Consider the following 19,453-nt stretch of genomic DNA (forward strand, 5'->3'; position numbering starts at 1 on the left):
AACAACTAGAAAAGACTAGTTTAAAAGTGCTTTTTAAAACAAGGGTTTTCCACCTCCGAGCCTCAACCTGAGGTGCCGTGAACAGTGACCATATCGTGACAACACCATGGAATATAGTTGTGGGAGCAGTAGTGGCAGAGACAGGCCTCAGCACCACGGAGAGACCCCTCACACCTTCACACACTATCTAACCCTTTCCAGAGGGTGTGCAGATTTTTAGTTCCAGTCCTTCAGTAACACATCTGATTCAGATCATTGCCTAGACTGAAGATCATAATTATGTGATTCATTGAAACAGCTGTGTTAGTGATAGGATGGAGCGAAAAGCCTGCACATCCTGAAGCTCTAAATAACCCCTTGAAGCAGTGGGAGTACTGTCCATGGTGCTGCTGGACAGTGAGAGTTCTGTCCCTGGTGCTGCTGGACAAGGAGGGTGCTGTCTCAGGATCCTGAACTTGACAGTGAGGGTGCTGTCCAATGTGCTGAACTGGACAATGAGAGTGCTGTCCAATGTGCTGAACTGGATAATGAAGGTGCTGTCCAAGGATCCTGACTTGGACATTGAGGGTGCAGTCCAAGGATCCTGAACTGGACAGTGAGAGTGCTGTCCATGGTGCTGAACTGGACATTGAGGGTGCAGTCCAAGGATCCTGAACTGGACAGTGAGAGTGCTGTCCATGGTGCTGAACTGGACATTGGGAGTGCTGTCCTATGTTCTGAACTGGAACTTAATTGCAGCATTCACTTCACCAATGTTATGGCTTTGATGCTTTCATCAGAGTGTTCTCTTTTCAAAGAATACATAAAGGTTACCTTAGGGACCATGCAGATAGATACACAATATTAAATTAAATGGCATTTTAAAAACGTGACTTATCCCAGAGGGGCGATTACTTCTACAATACTTCTAATCTAGTGAAGGACCATATGTGAGCACTGTCACGCAACTTCCAGTTGGCAGGACAGCATAGTGACATCACTGTGGCTGTGACCTGAAGTCAACTGCCGCATCTGGCGCTGACTGGCAGAGACGACATGGGACTGCCAAGTTTAGATAAGTCCTATCACCTATATTTTTGGATATCATAATTTACATAAAGTTATCCCCTCTGTGAATTGGAGGCGTCTGGTTCACAGTAAGTAATAGTTTCCACCATATACAGTTGAAGTCAGAAGTTTACATACACTTAGGTTGGAATCATTAAAACTTGTTTTGCAACCACTCCACAAATTTCTTGTTAAAACCTCTTTGGGCTAGGCGCCCCGCTAGCGGGACAACTGCCGGTGATACTGGAGGGCGCGCAATGCAAATAAATAATCATTAAAAATGATGGATATTAAACATTCAGGTACATACAAGTGTCTTATATCAGTTGAAAGCTTACATTTTTGTTAATATAACTGCACTGTCGGATTTACAGTAGGCTTTACAGCGAAAACATGCCAAGCAATTGTTTGAGGACGGCGCCCCACATCAAAAAAAAAATCCACCGGCACAGGTTTCATAGATTCACAAATAGCGATAAAAAATTCACTTACTTTTTGAAAATATTCCGCTGATTTGTCATCCAAAGGGTCCCAGCTATAACATGTAGTGTCCTTCTTTATATCCCAAAAAGTCAGTTTAGTTGGCGCCATCGATTTGAGTAATCCACTCGTTCAACGTGCCAAGATAGGAATCCAAAAATCTACCCTTAAACTTTCTTTCAACGAGTCAAAATACGTTTCTATTCAATCCTCAGATACCCTAAAATGTAATCAAACTATAATATTTCATATGGAAATATGTATGTTCAATAGGAAAGCAATATTAGCAGGTGCTTGTTGTCTTCATGGTGCGCACACATGAATTTCCAAGCAGATGTCCTTGTACTAAAACGTATTATTCTTACTCATTTTGGAAGAAACAAGCCTGGAACCTTGAACAAAGACTACTGACACCCAGTGGAAGCCATAGGAATTGCATACTGGGAGCTAGATTAAATTATCTCCCTATATGTTCCATTGGAAAAGCTCTCAAAAAACATTGTACAGTTTGTTATTCTTTGGATTTTCTTCTACCATATCTATTGTGTTATAGTCTCCTACGTTAACATTTCTACAAACTACAAAGTGTCTTCCAATGGTACCAGTTATATGCATAACCTGGCTTTAGGGCCTGAGCAACAGGCAGTGTACTTTGGGTAAGTCAGTCAGGCAGAAATTGATAGTTTTAACAAACTATAGTTTTGGCAAGTCGGTTAGGACATCTACTTTGCGCATGGCACAAGTCATTTTTCCAACAATTGTTTACAGACAGATTATTTCACTTATAATTCACTTTATCACAATTCCAGTGGGTCAGAAGTTTACATACGCTAAGTTGACTGTGCCTTTAAACAGCTTGGAAAATTCCAGAAAATTATGTCATGGCTTTAGAAGCTTCTGATAGAATAATTGACAACATTTGAGTCAAATGGAGGTGTACCTGTGGGTGTATTTCAAGGCCTACCTTCAAACTCAGTGCCTCTTTGCTTGACATCATGGGAAAATAAAAAGAAATCAGCCAAGACCTCAAAATAAAATTGGTCTGGTTCATACTTTCCAAACGCCTGAAGGTACCACGTTCATCTGTACAAGCAATAGTCCCCAAGTATAAACACCATGGGACCACGCAGCCGTCATACCGCTCAGGAAGGAGACGCATTCTGTCTCCTAGAGATGAACGTACTTTGGTGCGAAAAGTGCAAATCAATCCCAGAACAACAGCAAAAGACCTTGTGAAGATGCTGGAGGAAACAGGTACAAAAATATCTATATCCACAGTAAAACGAGTCCTATATCGACATAATCTGAAAGGCCGCTCAGCAAGGAAGAAGCCACTGCTCCAAAACCTCCATAAAAAAAGCCAGACTATGGTTGCAACTGCACATGGGGACAAATATCATACTTTTTGGAGAAATGTCCTTTGGTCTGATAAAACAAAAATAGAACTGTTTGGCCATAATGTTTGGAGGAAAAACGGGAGACTTGCAAGCCGAAGAACACCATCCCAACCATGAAGCACGGGGGGTGGCAGCATGATGTTGTGGGGGTGCTTTGCCACAGGAGGGACTGATGCACTTCACAAAATAGATGGCATCATGAGGTTGTCACGTCCTGACCTTAGTTCCTTTTTATGTCTCTATTTTAGTTTGGTCAGGTCGTGAGTTGGGGTGGGCATTCTACGTTTTATGTTCTATGTTTTCTATTTCTATATGTTTGGCCTGGTATGGTTCCCAGTCAGTGGCAGCTGGCTATCGTTGTCTCTGATTGAGAAACATACTTAGGCAGCCTGTTCTCCCACTATAAGTTGTGGGTAGTTGTGTTCTGTTTTGTGTTGCTGCACCTTACAGGACTGTTTCGTTTTCGTTTCACTCTCTTTGTTATTTTGTTTAGTGTTTCTGTTCCTAGTAAATAACATGAACACTTACCACACAGCGCATTGGTCCGATCCATCCTATTCCTCATCAGAAGAGGAAGACAATCGTTACAGAGGTAGGAAAATTATATGGATATATTGAAGCAACATCTCAAGACATCAGGCAGGAAGTTAAAGCTTGGTCGCAAATGGGTCTTCCAAATGGACAATGACCCCAGGCATACTTCCAAAGTTGTGGCAAAATGGCTTAAGGACAACAAAGTCAAGGTATTAGAGTTGCCATCACAAAGCCCTGGCCTCAATCCTATGGAAAATGTGTGGGCAGAACTGAAAAAGCGTGTGTGAGCAAGGAGGCCTACAAACCTGACTCAGTTACACTAGCTCTGTCAGGAGGAATGGGCCAAAATTCACCCAACTTATTTGGGGAAGCTTGTGGAAGGCTACCGAAACGTTTGACCCAAGTTAAACAATTTGAAGGCAATGCTACCAAATACTAATGAGTGTATGTAAACTTCTGACCCACTGGGAATGTGATGAAAAAAATAAATAAAAGCTGAAATAAATCCTTCTCTCTACTATTATTCTGATATTTCACATTCTTAAAATGAAGTGGTGATTCTACCTATCCAGGCCTATCACATCAAATCAAAGTTTATTTGTCAAGTGCGCAGAATACAACAGGTGTACCTTACAGTGAAATGCTAACTTACAGGCTCTAACCAACAGTGCAAAAAAAAAGGTGTGTGTGTGTGTGTGTGTGTAGGTAAGTAAATAAATAAAACAACAATAGAAAGGCATTTGAAAATAAGAGTAGCAAGGCTATATACAGACACCGGTTAGTCAGACTTATTGAGGTAGTATGTACATGTAGGTATTGTTATTGTGACTATGCATATATGATGAACAGAGAGTAGCAGCAGCGTAACAGAGGGGTTGGCAGGTGGTGGGACACAATGCAGATAGTCGGGGTAACCATTTGGTTACCTGTTCAGGAGTCTTATGGCCTGGGCGTAAAAACGTTTGAGAAGCCTTTTTGTCCTAGACTTGGCACTCAGTGAGGGGAAGTGAGGGAAAAGAGTGTCTGCGAAATGACTGAAATGTAAATGTCAGTGAGTGACGGCAGCAGGGAGGGAACAGCTTTTAGAAATACTGCAGTTGGGCTGAATCTTCACTCCTTGTGTGTATTTCTTCCATTAATTTTTTATATCTGACATCTTGTCTTGAATACTTTTTTTTTTTACCTCTCCTCTCTGTCTCTCTTCTAGTCACTCCTCCTCTCCTCTCTGTCTCTCTTCTAGTCACTCCTCCTCTCCTCTCTGTCTCTCTTCATGTCACTCCTCCTCTCCTCTCTGTCTCTCTTCTAGTCACTCCTCCTCTCCTCTCTGTCTCTCTTCTAGTCACTCCTCCTCTCCTCTCTGTCTCTCTTCTAGTCACTCCTCCTCTCCTCTCTGTCTCTCTTCTAGTCACTCCTCCTCTCCTCTCTGTCTCTCTTCATGTCACTCCTCCTCTCCTCTCTGTCTCCATTCTAGTCACTCCTCCTCTCCTCTCTGTCTCTCTTCATGTCACTCCTCCGCTCCTCTCTGTCTCCCTTCTAGTCACTCCTCCTCTCCTATATGTCTCTCTTCATGTCACTCCTCCTCTCCTCTCTGTCTCTCTTCATGTCACTCCTCCTCTCCTCTCTGTCTCTCTTCTAGTCACTCCTCCTATCCTCTCTGTATATCTTCTAGTCACTCCTCTCCTCTCTGTCTCTCCTCATGTCACTCCTCCTCTCCTCTCTGTCTCTCTTCTAGTCACTCCTCCTCTCCTCTCTGTCTCTCTTCTAGTCACTCCTCCTCTCCTCTCTGTCTCTCTTCATGTCACTCCTCCTCTCCTCTCTGTCTCTCTTCTAGTCACTCCTCCTATCCTCTCTGTATATCTTCTAGTCACTCCTCTCCTCTCTGTCTCTCCTCATGTCACTCCTCCTCTCCTCTCTGTCTCTCTTCTAGTCACTCCTACTATCCTCTCTGTCTCTCTTCTAGTCACTCCTCCTCTCCTCCCTGTCTCTCTTCATGTCACTCCTCTCCTCTCTGTCTCTCTTCTAGTCAGTCCTCCTCTCCTCTCTGTCTCTCTTCTAGTCACTCCTCCTCTCCTCTCTGTCTCTCTTATAGTCACTCCTCCTCTCCTCTCTGTCTCTCTTCTAGTCACTCCTACTTTCCTCTCTGTCTCTCTTCATGTCACTCCTCCTCTCGTCTCTGTCTCTCTTCTAGTCATTCCTCCTCTCGTCTCTGTCTCTCTTCTAGTCACTCCTCCTCTCCTCTCTGTCTCTCTTCTAGTCACTCCTCCTCTCCTCTCTGTCTCTCTTCATGTCACTCCTCCTCTCCTCTCTGTCTCCATTCTAGTCACTCCTCCTCTCCTCTCTGTCTCTCTTCTAGTCACTCCTCCTCTCCTCTCTGTCTCTCTTCATGTCACTCCTCCTCTCCTCTCTGTCTCCATTCTAGTCACTCCTCCTCTCCTCTCTGTCTCTCTTCATGTCACTCCTCCTCTCCTCTCAGTCTCCCTTCTAGTCACTCCTCCTCTCCTATGTCTCTCTTCATGTCACTCCTCCTCTCCTCTCTGTCTCTCTTCATGTCACTCCTCCTCTCCTCTCTGTCTCTCTTCTAGTCACTCCTCCTCTCCTCTCTGTCTCTCTTCTAGTCACTCCTACTCTCCTCTCTGTCTCTCTTCATGTCACTCCTCATCTCCTCTCTGTCTCTCTTCTAGTCACTCCTCCTCTCCTCTCTGTCTCTCTTCATGTCACTGCTCCTCTCCTCTCTGTCTCTCTTCTAGTCACTCCTCCTCTCCTCTCTGTCTCTCTTCTAGTCACTCCTCCTCTCCTCTCTGTCTCTCTTCAAGTCACTCCTCCTCTCCTCTCTGTCTCTCTTCTAGTCACTCCTCCTCTCCTCTCTGTCTCTCTTCATGTCACTCCTCCTCTCCTCTCTGTCTCTCTTCTAGTCACTCCTCCTATCCTCTCTGTATATCTTCTAGTCACTCCTCCTCTCCTCTCTGTCTCTCTTCATGTCACTCCTCATCTCCTCTAGGTCTCTCTTCATGTCACTCCTCACTCCTTATCTCCTCTCTGTCTCCCTTCTAGTCACTCCTCCTCTCCTCTCTGTCTCTCTTCTAGTCACTCCTCATCTTCTCTCTGTCTCTCTTCTAGTCACTCCTCTCCTCTCTGTCTCTCTTCATGTCACTCCTCATCTCCTCTCTGTCTCCCTTCATGTCACTCCTCATCTCCTCTAGGTCTCTCTCCTTGTCACTCCTCCTCTCCTCTCTGTCTCTCTTCATGTCACTCCTTATCTCCTCTCTGTCTCCCTTCAAGTCACTCCTCCTCTCTTCTCTGTCTCTCTTCTAGTCACTCCTCCTCTCCTCTCTGTCTCTCTTCATGTCACTCCTCCTCTACTCTGTCTCTCTTCATGTCACTTCCTCATCTCCTCTCTGTCTCTCTTCATGTCACTCCTTATCTCCTCTCCATCTCCCTTCAAGTCACTCCTCCTCTCTTTTCTGTCTCTCTTCTAGTCACTCATCCTCTCCTCTCTGTCTCTCTTCTAGTCACTCCTCCTATCCTCTCTGTCTCTCATCTAGTCACTCCTCCTCTCCTCTCTGTCTTTCTTCTTGTCACTTCTCATCTCCTCTCTGTCTCCCTTCTAGTCACTCCTCCTCTCCTATATGTCTCTCTTCATGTCACTCCTCCTCTCCTCTCTGTCTCTCTTCTAGTCACTCCTCCTCTCCTCTCTGTCTCTCTGCTAGTCACTCCTCCTCTCCTCTCTGTCTCTCTTCATGTCACTCCTTATCTCCTCTCTGTCTCTCTTCTAGTCACTCCTCATCTCCTCTCTGTCTCTCTTCATGTCACTTCCTCATCTCCTCTCTGTCTCTCTTCATGTCACTCCTTATCTCCTCTCTGTCTCCATTCTAGTCACTCCTCCTCTCCTCTCTGTCTCTCTTCTAGTCACTCCTCCTCTCCTCTCTGTCTCTCTTCATGTCACTCCTCCTCTCCTCTCTGTCTCCATTCTAGTCACTCCTCCTCTCCTCTCTGTCTCTCTTCATGTCACTCCTTATCTCCTCTCTGTCTCTCTTCTAGTCACTCCTCATCTCCTCTCTGTCTCTCTTCATGTCACTTCCTCATCTCCACTCTGTCTCTCTTCATGTCACTCCTTATCTCCTCTCAGTCTCCCTTCTAGTCACTCCTCCTCTCCTATGTCTCTCTTCATGTCACTCCTCCTCTCCTCTCTGTCTCTCTTCATGTCACTCCTCCTCTCCTCTCTGTCTCTCTTCTAGTCACTCCTCCTCTCCTCTCTGTCTCTCTTCTAGTCACTCCTACTCTCCTCTCTGTCTCTCTTCATGTCACTCCTCATCTCCTCTCTGTCTCTCTTCTAGTCACTCCTCCTCTCCTCTCTGTCTCTCTTCATGTCACTCCTCCTCTCCTCTCTGTCTCTCTTCTAGTCACTCCTCCTCTCCTCTCTGTCTCTCTTCTAGTCACTCCTCCTCTCCTCTCTGTCTCTCTTCTAGTCACTCCTCCTCTCCTCTCTGTCTCTCTTCTAGTCACTCCTCCTCTCCTCTCTGTCTCTCTTCATGTCACTCCTCCTCTCCTCTCTGTCACTCTTCTAGTCACTCCTCCTATCCTCTCTGTATCTCTTCTAGTCACTCCTCCTCTCCTCTCTGTCTCTCTTCATGTCACTCCTCATCTCCTCTAGGTCTCTCTTCATGTCACTCCTCACTCCTTATCTCCTCTCTGTCTCCCTTCTAGTCAATCCTCCTCTCCTCTCTGTCTCTCTTCTAGTCACTCCTCATCTTCTCTCTGTCTCTCTTCTAGTCACTCCTCCTCTCCTCTCTGTCTCTCTTCATGTCACTCCTCATCTCCTCTCTGTCTCCCTTCATGTCACTCCTCATCTCCTCTAGGTCTCTCTTCTTGTCACTCCTCCTCTCCTCTCTGTCTCTCTTCATGTCACTCCTTATCTCCTCTCTGTCTCCCTTCAAGTCACTCCTCCTCTCTTCTCTGTCTCTCTTCTAGTCACTCCTCCTCTCCTCTCTGTCTCTCTTCATGTCACTCCTCCTCTACTCTGTCTCTCTTCATGTCACTTCCTCATCTCCTCTCTGTCTCTCTTCATGTCACTCCTTATCTCCTCTCTATCTCCCTTCAAGTCACTCCTCCTCTCTTTTCTGTCTCTCTTCTAGTCACTCCTCCTCTCCTCTCTGTCTCTCTTCTAGTCACTCCTCCTATCCTCTCTGTCTCTCATCTAGTCACTCCTCCTCTCCTCTCTGTCTTTCTTCTTGTCACTTCTCATCTCCTCTCTGTCTCCCTTCTAGTCACTCCTCCTCTCCTATATGTCTCTCTTCATGTCACTCCTCCTCTCCTCTCTGTCTCTCTTCTAGTCACTCCTCCTCTCCTCTCTGTCTCTCTGCTAGTCACTCCTCCTCTCCTCTCTGTCTCTCTTCATGTCACTCCTTATCTCCTCTCTGTCTCTCTTCTAGTCACTCCTCATCTCTTCTCTGTCTCTCTTCATGTCACTTCCTCATCTCCTCTCTGTCTCTCTTCATGTCACTCCTTATCTCCTCTCTGTCTCCCTTCAAGTCACTCCTCCTCTCTTCTCTGTCTCTCTTCTAGTCACTCCTCCTCTCCTCTCTGTCTCTCTTCTAGTCACTCCTCCTATCCTCTCTGTCTCTCGTCTAGTCACTCCTCCTCTCCTCTCTGTCTTTCTTCTTGTCACTTCTCATCTCCTCTCTGTCTCCCTTCTAGTCACTCCTCCTCTCCTATATGTCTCTCTTCATGTCACTCCTCCTCTCCTCTCTGTCTCTCTTCTAGTCACTCCTCCTCTCCTCTCTGTCTCTCTTCTAGTCACTCCTCATCTCCTCTCTGTCTCTCCTCTAGTCACTCCTCCTCTCCTCTCTGTCTCTCTTGTAGTCACTCCTCATCTTCTCTCTGTCTCTCTTCTAGTCACTCCTCCTCTCCTCTCTGTCTCTCTTCTAGTCACTCCTCCTCTCCTCTCTGTCTCTCTTCATGTCACTCCTCATCTCCTCTCTGTCTCCCTTCATGTCACTCCTCATCTCCTCTAGGTCTCTCTTCTTGTCACTCCTCCTCTCCTCTCTGTCTCCCTTCAAGTCACTCCTCCTCTCTTCTCTGTCTCTCTTCTAGTCACTCCTCCTCTCCTCTCTGTCTCTCCTCATGTCACTCCTCCTCTACTCTGTCTCTCTTCATGTCACTTCCTCATCTCCTCTCTGTCTCTCTTCATGTCACTCCTTATCTCCTCTCTGTCTCCCTTCAAGTCACTCCTCCTCTCTTCTCTGTCTCTATTCTAGTCACTCCTCCTCTCCTCTCTGTCTCTCTTCTAGTCACTCCTCCTATCCTCTCTGTCTCTCGTCTAGTCACTCCTCCTCTCCTCTCTGTCTTTCTTCTTGTCACTTCTCATCTCCTCTCTGTCTCCCTTCTAGTCACTCCTCCTCTCCTATATGTCTCTCTTCATGTCACTCCTCCTCTCCTCTCTGTCTCTCTTCTAGTCACTCCTCCTCTCCTCTCTGTCTCTCTGCTAGTCACTCCTCCTCTCCTCACTGTCTCTCTTCTAGTCACTCCTCCTCTCCTCTCTGTCTTTCTTCTTGTCACTTCTCATCTCCTCTCTGTCTCCCTTCTAGTCACTCCTCCTCTCCTATATGTCTCTCTCCATGTCACTCCTCCTCTCCTCTCTGTCTCTCTTCTAGTCACTCCTCCTCTCCTCTCTGTCTCTCTGCTAGTCACTCCTCCTCTACTCTCTGGCTCTCTTCTAGTCACGCCTCCTCTCCTCTCTGTCTCTCTTCTAGTCACTCCTCCTCTCCTCTCTGTCTCTCTTCTAGTCACTCTTCCTCTCCTCTCTGTCTCTCTTCTAGTCACTCCTCATCTCCTCTCTGTCTCTCTTCTAGTCACTCCTCATCTCCTCTCTGTCTCTCTTCTAGTCACTCCTCCTCTCCTCTCTGTCTCTCTTCATGTCTCTCCTCCTCTCCTCTCTGTCTCTCTTCATGTCACTCCTTATCTCCTCTCTGTCTCCCTTCTAGTCACTCCTCCTCTCCTCTCTGTCTCTCTTCTATTCACTCCTCATCTTCTCTCTGTCTCTCTTCTAGTCACTCCTCCTCTCCTCTCTGTCTCTCTTCATGTCACTCCTACTCTCCTCTCTGTCTCTCTTCATGTCACTCCTCATCTCCTCTCTGTCTCCCTTCATGTCACTCCTCATCTCCTCTAGGTCTCTCTTCTTGTCAGTGCTCCTCTCCTCTCTGTCTCTCTTCATGTCACTCCTTATCTCCTCTCTTTCTCCCTTCAAGTCACTCCTCTCCTCTCTTCTCTGTCTCTCTTCTAGTCACTCCTCCTCTCCTCTCTGTCTCTCTTCATGTCACTCCTCCTCTACTCTGTCTCTCTTCATGTCACTTCCTCATCTCCTCTCTGTCTCTCTTCATGTCACTCCTTATCTCCTCTCTGTCTCCCTTCAAGTCACTCCTCCTCTCTTCTCTGTCTCTCTTCTAGTCACTCCTCATCTCCTCTAGGTCTCTCTTCTTGTCATTCCTCCTCTCCTATATGTCTCTCTTCATGTCACTCCTCATCTCCTCTCTGTCTCTCTTCTAGTCACTCCTCCTCTCCTATATGTCTCTCTTCATGTCACTCCTCCTCTCCTCTCTGTCTCTCTTCTAGTCACTCCTTCTCCCTTCTCTGTCTCTCTGCTAGTCACTCCTCCTCTCCTCACTGTCTCTCTTCTAGTCACTCCTCCTCTCCTCTCTGTCTTTCTTCTTGTCACTTCTCATCTCCTCTCTGTCTCCCTTCTAGTCTCTCCTCCTCTCCTATATGTCTCTCTTCATGTCACTCCTCCTCTCCTCTCTGTATCTCTTCTAGTCACTCCTCCTCTCCTTTCTGTCTCTTGTTTAGTCACTCCTCCTCTCCTCTCTGTCTCTCTTCTAGTCACTCCTCCTCTCCTCTCTGTCTCTCTTCCAGTCACTCCTCCTCTCCTCTTTGTCTCTCTTCTAGTTACTCCTCCTCTCCTCTCTGTCTCTCTTTTAGTCACTCCTCCTCTCCTCTCTGTCTCTCTTCTAGTCACTCCTCCTCTCCTCTCTGTTGCTCTTTTAGTCACTCCTCCTCTCCTCTCTGTCTCTCTTCATGTCACTCCTCCTCTCCTCTCTGTCTCTCTTCTAGTCACTCCTCCTATCCTCTCTCTCTTTTAGTCACAACTACTCTCCTCTCTGTATCTCTTCTAGTCACTCCTCCTCTCCTCTCTGTCTCTCTTCTACTGACTTCTCCTCTCTTCTCTGTCTCTACTCATGTCACTCTTCCACTCCTCTCTGACTCTCTTCTAGTCACTCCTCCTATCCTCTCTGTCTCTCTTTTAGTCACTCCTCCTCTCCTCTCTGTCTCTGTTTTAGTCACTCCTCCTCTCCTCTCTGTCTCTCTTCTAGTCACTCATCCTCTCCTCTCTGTCTCTCATCTAGTCACTCCTCCTCTCCTCTCTGTCTCTCTTCTTGTCACTCCTCATCTCCTCTCTGTCTCCCTTCTAGTCACTCCTCCTCTCCTATATGTCTCTCTTCATGTCACTCCTCCTCTCCTCTCTGTCTCTCTTCTAGTCACTCCTCCTCTCCTCTCTGTCTCTCGTCTAGTCACTCCTCCTCTCCTCTCTGTCTCTCTTTTAGTCACTCCTCCTCTCCTCTCTGTATCTCTTCTAGTCACTCCTCCTCTCCTCTCTGTCTCTCTTCTAGTCACTCCTCCACTCCTCTCTGTCTCTCTTCATGTCACTCCTCCTCTCCTCTCTGTCTCTCTTCTAGTCACTCCTCCACTCCCCTCTGTTGCTCTTCTAGTCAATCCTCCTATCCTCTCTGTCTCTCTTCTAGTCACTCCTCCCTGTCTCTCTTCTAGTCACTCCTCCTCTCCTCTCTGTCTCTCTTCATGTCACTCCTCCTCTCCTCTCTGCCTCTCTTCATGTCACTACTCCTCTCCTCTCTGTCTCTCGTCTAGTCACTCCTCCTCTCCTCTCTGTCTCTCTTCTAGTCACTCCTCCTCTCCTCTCTGTATCTCTTCTAGTCACTCCTCCTCTCCTCTCTGTCTCTCTTCTAGTCACTCCTCCACTCCTCTCTGTCTCTCTTCTAGTCACTCCTCCTCTCCTCTCTGTCTCTCTTTTAGTCACTCCTCCTCTCCTCTCTGCCTCTCTTCATGTCACTCCTCCTCTCCTCTCTGTCTCTCGTCTAGTCACTCCTCCTCTCTCCTCTGTCTCTCTTAATGTCACTCCTCCTCTCCTCTCTGTATCTCTTCTAGTCACTCCTCCTCTCCTCTCTGTCTCTCTTCTAGTCACTCCTCCTCTCCTCTCTGTCTCTCTTCTAGTTACTCCTCCTCTCCTCTCTGTCTCTCTTTTAGTCACTCCTCCTCTCCTCTCTGTCTCTCTTCTAGTCACTCCTCCTCTCCTCTCTGTTGCTCTTTTAGTCACTCCTCCTCTCCTCTCTGTCTCTCTTCTAGTCACTCCTCCTCTCCTCTCTGTCTCTCTTCTAGTCATTCCTCCTCTCTTCTCTCTCTCTACTCATGTCACTCTTCCACTCCTCTCTGACTCTCTTCTAGTCACTCCTCCTCTCCTCTCTGTCTCTCTTTTAGTCACTCCTCCTCTCCTCTCTGTCTCTCTTCTAGTCACTCCTCCTCTCTTCTCTGTCTCTCTTCTAGTCACTCCTCCTATCCTCTCTGTCGCTCTTCTAGTCACTCCTCCTCTCCTCTCTGTCTCTCTTCTAGTCACTCCTACTATCCTCTCTGTCTCTCTTCTAGTCACTCCTCCTCTCCTCCCAGTCTCTCTTCATGTCACTCCTCCTATCCTCTCTGTCTCTCTTCTAGTCACTCCTCCTCTCCTCTCTGTATCTCTTCTAGTCACTCCTCCTCTCCTCTCTGTCTCTCTTTTAGTCACTCCTCCTCTCCTCTCTGTCTCTCTTCTAGTCACTCCTCCTCTCCTCTCTGTCTCTCTTCCAGTCACTCCTCCTCTCCTCTTTGTCTCTCTTCTAGTTACTCCTCCTCTCCTCTCTGTCTCTCTTTTAGTCACTCCTCCTCTCCTCTCTGTCTCTCTTCTAGTCACTCCTCCTCTCCTCTCTGTTGCTCTTTTAGTCACTCCTCCTCTCCTCTCTGTCTCTCTTCATGTCACTCCTCCTCTCCTCTCTGTCTCTCTTCTAGTCACTCCTCCTATCCTCTCTCTCTTTTAGTCACAACTACTCTCCTCTCTGTATCTCTTCTAGTCACTCCTCCTCTCCTCTCTGTCTCTCTTCTACTGACTTCTCCTCTCTTCTCTGTCTCTACTCATGTCACTCTTCCACTCCTCTCTGACTCTCTTCTAGTCACTCCTCCTATCCTCTCTGTCTCTCTTTTAGTCACTCCTCCTCTCCTCTCTGTCTCTGTTTTAGTCACTCCTCCTCTCCTCTCTGTCTCTCTTCTAGTCACTCATCCTCTCCTCTCTGTCTCTCATCTAGTCACTCCTCCTCTCCTCTCTGTCTCTCTTCTTGTCACTCCTCATCTCCTCTCTGTCTCCCTTCTAGTCACTCCTCCTCTCCTATATGTCTCTCTTCATGTCACTCCTCCTCTCCTCTCTGTCTCTCTTCTAGTCACTCCTCCTCTCCTCTCTGTCTCTCGTCTAGTCACTCCTCCTCTCCTCTCTGTCTCTCTTTTAGTCACTCCTCCTCTCCTCTCTGTATCTCTTCTAGTCACTCCTCCTCTCCTCTCTGTCTCTCTTCTAGTCACTCCTCCACTCCTCTCTGTCTCTCTTCATGTCACTCCTCCTCTCCTCTCTGTCTCTCTTCTAGTCACTCCTCCACTCCCCTCTGTTGCTCTTCTAGTCAATCCTCCTATCCTCTCTGTCTCTCTTCTAGTCACTCCTCCCTGTCTCTCTTCTAGTCACTCCTCCTCTCCTCTCTGTCTCTCTTCATGTCACTCCTCCTCTCCTCTCTGCCTCTCTTCATGTCACTACTCCTCTCCTCTCTGTCTCTCGTCTAGTCACTCCTCCTCTCCTCTCTGTCTCTCTTCTAGTCACTCCTCCTCTCCTCTCTGTATCTCTTCTAGTCACTCCTCCTCTCCTCTCTGTCTCTCTTCTAGTCACTCCTCCACTCCTCTCTGTCTCTCTTCTAGTCACTCCTCCTCTCCTCTCTGTCTCTCTTTTAGTCACTCCTCCTCTCCTCTCTGCCTCTCTTCATGTCACTCCTCCTCTCCTCTCTGTCTCTCGTCTAGTCACTCCTCCTCTCTCCTCTGTCTCTCTTCATGTCACTCCTCCTCTCCTCTCTGTATCTCTTCTAGTCACTCCTCCTCTCCTCTCTGTCTCTCTTCTAGTCACTCCTCCTCTCCTCTCTGTCTCTCTTCTAGTTACTCCTCCTCTCCTCTCTGTCTCTCTTTTAGTCACTCCTCCTCTCCTCTCTGTCTCTCTTCTAGTCACTCCTCCTCTCCTCTCTGTTGCTCTTTTAGTCACTCCTCCTCTCCTCTCTGTCTCTCTTCTAGTCACTCCTCCTCTCCTCTCTGTCTCTCTTCTAGTCACTCCTCCTCTCTTCTCTCTCTCTACTCATGTCACTCTTCCACTCCTCTCTGACTCTCTTCTAGTCACTCCTCCTCTCCTCTCTGTCTCTCTTTTAGTCACTCCTCCTCTCCTCTCTGTCTCTCTTCTAGTCACTCCTCCTCTCTTCTCTGTCTCTCTTCTAGTCACTCCTCCTATCCTCTCTGTCGCTCTTCTAGTCACTCCTCCTCTCCTCTCTGTCTCTCTTCTAGTCACTCCTACTATCCTCTCTGTCTCTCTTCTAGTCACTCCTCCTCTCCTCCCAGTCTCTCTTCATGTCACTCCTCCTATCCTCTCTGTCTCTCTTCTAGTCACTCCTCCTCTCCTCTCTGTATCTCTTCTAGTCACTCCTCCTCTCCTCTCTGTCTCTCTTTTAGTCACTCCTCCTCTCCTCTCTGTCTCTCATCTAGTCACTCCTCCTCTCCTCTCTGTCTCTCTTCTAGTCACTCCTCCTCTCCTCTCTGTCTCTCTTCTAGTCACTCCTCCTCTCCTCAATGCATCTCTTCTAGTCACTCCTCCTCTCCTCTCTGTCTCTCTTCTAGTTACTCATCCTCTTCTCTCTGTCTCTCTTCTAGTCACTCCTCCTCTCTTCTCTGTCTCTCTTCATGTCACTCCTACTCTCCTCTCTGTCTCTCTTCTAGTCACTCCTCGACTCCTCTCTGTCTCTCTTCTAGTCACTCCTCGACTCCTCTCTGTCTCTCTTCTAGTCACTCCTCCTCTCCTCTCTGTCTCTCTTCTAGTCACTCCTCCTATCCTCTGTCTCTCTTCATGTCACTACTCCTCTCCTCTCTGTCTCTCTTCTAGTCACTCCTCTCCTATATGTCTCTCTTCATGTCACTCCTCCTCTCCTCTCTGTCTCTCTTCTAGTCACTCCTCCTATCCTCTCTGTCTCTCTTCATGTCACTCCTCCTCTCCTCTCTGTCACTCTTCATGTCACTCCTCCTCTCCTCTCTGTCTCGCTTCTAGTCACTCCTCCTCTCCTCTCTGTCTCTCTTCTAGTCACTCCTCCTATCCTCTCTGTCTCTCTTCATGTCACTCCTCTCCTCTCTGTCACTCTTTTAGTCACTCCTCCTCTCTCCTCTCTGTCTCGCTTCTAGTCACTCCTCCTCTCCTCTCTGTCTCTCTTCTAGTCACTCCTCCTATCCTCTCTGTCTCTCTTCATGTCACTCCTCCTCTCCTCTCTGTCACTCTTTTAGTCACTCCTCCTCTCTCCTCTCTGTCTCGCTTCTAGTCACTCCTCCTCTCCTCTCTGTCTCTCTTCTAGTCACTCCTCCTATCCTCTCTGTCTCTCTTTTAGTCACTCCTCCTCTCCTCTCTGTCTCTCTTTTAGTCACTCCTCCTCTCCTCTCTGTCTCTCTTCTAGTCACTCCTCCTCTCCTCTATGTCGCTCTTTTAGTCACTCCTCCTCTCCTCTCTGTCGCTCTTCTAGACACTCTTCCTCTCCTCTCTGTCTCTCTTCTAGTCACTCCTCCTCTCCTCTCATCATATCTCTCCTTCTCCTCTCTGTCTCTCTTCTAGCTATTCCCCCTCCTCTTGTTTCTACATCTCTGTCTTCAGTCAGTTCTATTCTCCCTCCTCTTCTTTCTATATCTCTGTCTTTAGTCAGTTCTATTCTCCCTCCTCTTCTTTCTATATCTCTGTCTTTAGTCAGTTCTATTCCCCCTCCTCTTCTTTCTATATCTCTGTCTTTAGTCAGTTATTTTCTCCCTCCTCTTCTTTCTATATCTCTGTCTTTAGTCAGTTTTATTCTCCCTCCTCTTCTTTCTATAGCTGTGTCTTTAGTCAGTTCTATTCCCCCTCCTCTTCTTTCTATATCTCTGTCTTTAGTCAGTTCTATTCCCCCTCCTCTTCTATCTATATCTCTGTCTTTAGTCAGTTTTATTCTCCCTCCTCTTCTTTCTATATCTCTGTCTTTAGTCAGTTCTATTCCCCCTCCTCTTCTTTCTATATCTCTGTCTTCGGTCAGTTATATGCTCCCCCCCTCCCCCCTCCCCTCCACACACACACACACACAATGTCGCCCCCCAGGCCCATGCGTCTCCACTCAGCTATGAGGGCTCCGCTGAGTCACCACACAGACTGGAGAGAAAACACAGGGAGAGAAACATGACCGGGTGAACATGGTGGAGGAGAGAAGAAGAGAGGGAAGGACACAAGAAGAGAGGGAGGAATTGAGGAGGAGGAAGGGGAAAACATTGGGAAGAGGGTGAAAATTAAGATGTGAGAGGGAGAAAAAAGTAAGGGGAAGAGAAGGAAAGAAACAGAGAGAAGGAGAAAGGAAGAAACACAATTACATGTTGAAATAGAGGGAGAAGGAGAGAATGAGAAGGATATCCAATTAGGAGGGAGACAGTCTCTGAGCAACACCATTTCATCAGTATGATAAAGTAATTATCACCTAATAATCCACAACAGCAAATCAGTAGTATAAATGACATATGCATGTAGAGTTTTGCTAGCCGTTTCCATAGTTATCCTCCATTCACTGTCTGTCTGTCTGTCTACCTTCCTGTCTTTGTCTTCTTATCTGTTTCCCTCTGTTGAATCTGTCTCTCTCTCCACCCTATTATCACCCTATTCTTAATTCCCTTCTCCCAGCTCTTCCAATCCTCCAATCCCTCGCTCACAAAGCCAGGCTCCATTCACTCTTCCCTCTCCAGTCATCCCTCTTTCACTCTCCATTCATCCCTCCTTCACTCTCCATTCATCCCTCCTTCACTCTCCATTCAACCCTCCTTCACACTCCATTCGTCCCTCCTCCCCTCTCCATTCAACCCTCTTTCACTCTTCATTCATCCCTCCTTCACTCTCCATTCATCCCTCCTTCACTCTCCATTCAACCCTCCTTCACTCTCCATTCATCCCTCCTTCACTCTCCATTCAACCCTCCTTCCATCTCCATTCATCCCTCCTTCCCTCTCCATTCATCCCTCCTTCACTCTCCATTCATCCCTCCTTCACTCTCCATTCATCCCTCCTTCACTCTCCATTCAACCCTCCTTCCATCTCCATTCATCCCTCCTTCCCTCTCCATTCATCCCTCCTTCACTCTCCATTCATCCTTCCTTCACTCTCCATTCATCCCTCCTTCCCTCTCCATTCGCTCCATTCACTGCACAATAAGCACATCCATGGAGATGCCTTTTCTCCCAGCATGCTTTGCAAGTGGGATGGGGGCTCAGTGCAGTTGATGTCACTCTGGGTAGCTGCACGTAGCCATAGGTGTAGAATCAGCTTCCCCTCTCCACATCCTATCCTTAACCATTAGTGTGATTATTGAGAAACTGAGCATAGACCGGAAGCTCATCTCCGACGAAGACAGTTACTCTGAAACAACATGGAGGACCACTGACCAAATTACTCTTCAGGGTGATGTGAGGACACAATGGACAAGAGCAGTGTACAATATACAAGGGGCGATTGTGTCGCAAATGGGTGATGAATGAACACACAGGGTGAATTAACACACACACACCCAGCGTGCTGACTGGGGACGGAGGATATGCAGTGCAGTGTTGGCCAGTCAACCAGCACTAAGGCCTGGAAAGTTAATGTCGGAATCACAATGGAACCTGTGTGTGTGCTTGTTGATGATCATTAACTTGGCCCTCATCATGTCTCTGCCCTTTGACCTTTTCTGTAATTGGTTCTCAAATGGATGCGTAACAACTGTCAAATTTGCAGTTTCACATGTGAAATAGCTGTTTTCACATGTATTACATTTAGAGTTCACATGTTAACGTCATCTTTTCACATGTGCCTCACAAAACTTTTACAAACTTTTTTAAAAATCTAAAAATCAAACTTTCACATACAATTGTTTTTCACATGTGAACTTGCAATTCCACATGTGAAAGTGAAAATATAATTTGCAGTTTCACATGTAAGAAAACTCCACATTTACTCCAATATTTGTAAACCAAGTAAATGAAAACAAACACTGTATAGCTTAAAAACTATATAGGTTAAAACTATCATTTTGATATCATGGATGGTCAGTCCAGAGCGCAGGCTATGGATTCCAGAGTGGATGCATTTCTCCAGCCCCATCCATCAGCTTTTTACCTAAACTGTGCCGGGGAGCTCACTTTGTTAAAGTTTCAATTAAGGATTGTCGCTTGAAACAACATATGGTGCAATTTTCTAGCGAGTAACTTACTTTTGTGCCATTAATATCAATTTGAAAAACTGATGTCGAGAACAAAATTCTTAGTATTGCAAACAAAAATAATTATACTGAAAGCAAAACATAAACCCAAATGTATTAATAGTAAAATATGTATTGCAAGGAAATAATTGTTTAACGCAAGAGCAAATAATTTGTAAATGGATGCAAAACAAATATTTTCTGTGAAACATTTTGTATGATACCGTAATTAAATCAAATGCTTCTCTCTTTCCTGCAGGTTTCCCTATAGTTGGTTACTTTACCCTGGCATTTGCTTTCACTGCCTTTTTTCAAGTGTTGGCATATTCCAGCATCATGGTACCCTGCATCCCACTGCTGGTTTGCCTCTGAAGTTAAGCAGGG

At 46.7% G+C, this 19,453-nt stretch overlaps 1 protein-coding gene across 1 annotated transcript in view; it reads left to right on the forward strand.

The window, feature by feature from the left end:
* LOC110534362 (voltage-dependent calcium channel gamma-7 subunit-like) overlaps positions 1 to 19,453 on the forward strand; it is a 40,895-nt gene that overhangs the window by 2,072 nt on the left and 19,370 nt on the right. The gene's annotated exons all lie outside the window — the stretch shown is intronic.

The sequence above is a fragment of the Oncorhynchus mykiss genome, chromosome 2 (genome assembly GCF_013265735.2).
Source record: "Oncorhynchus mykiss isolate Arlee chromosome 2, USDA_OmykA_1.1, whole genome shotgun sequence".
In the NCBI taxonomy this organism is placed as follows: Eukaryota; Metazoa; Chordata; class Actinopteri; order Salmoniformes; family Salmonidae; genus Oncorhynchus; species Oncorhynchus mykiss.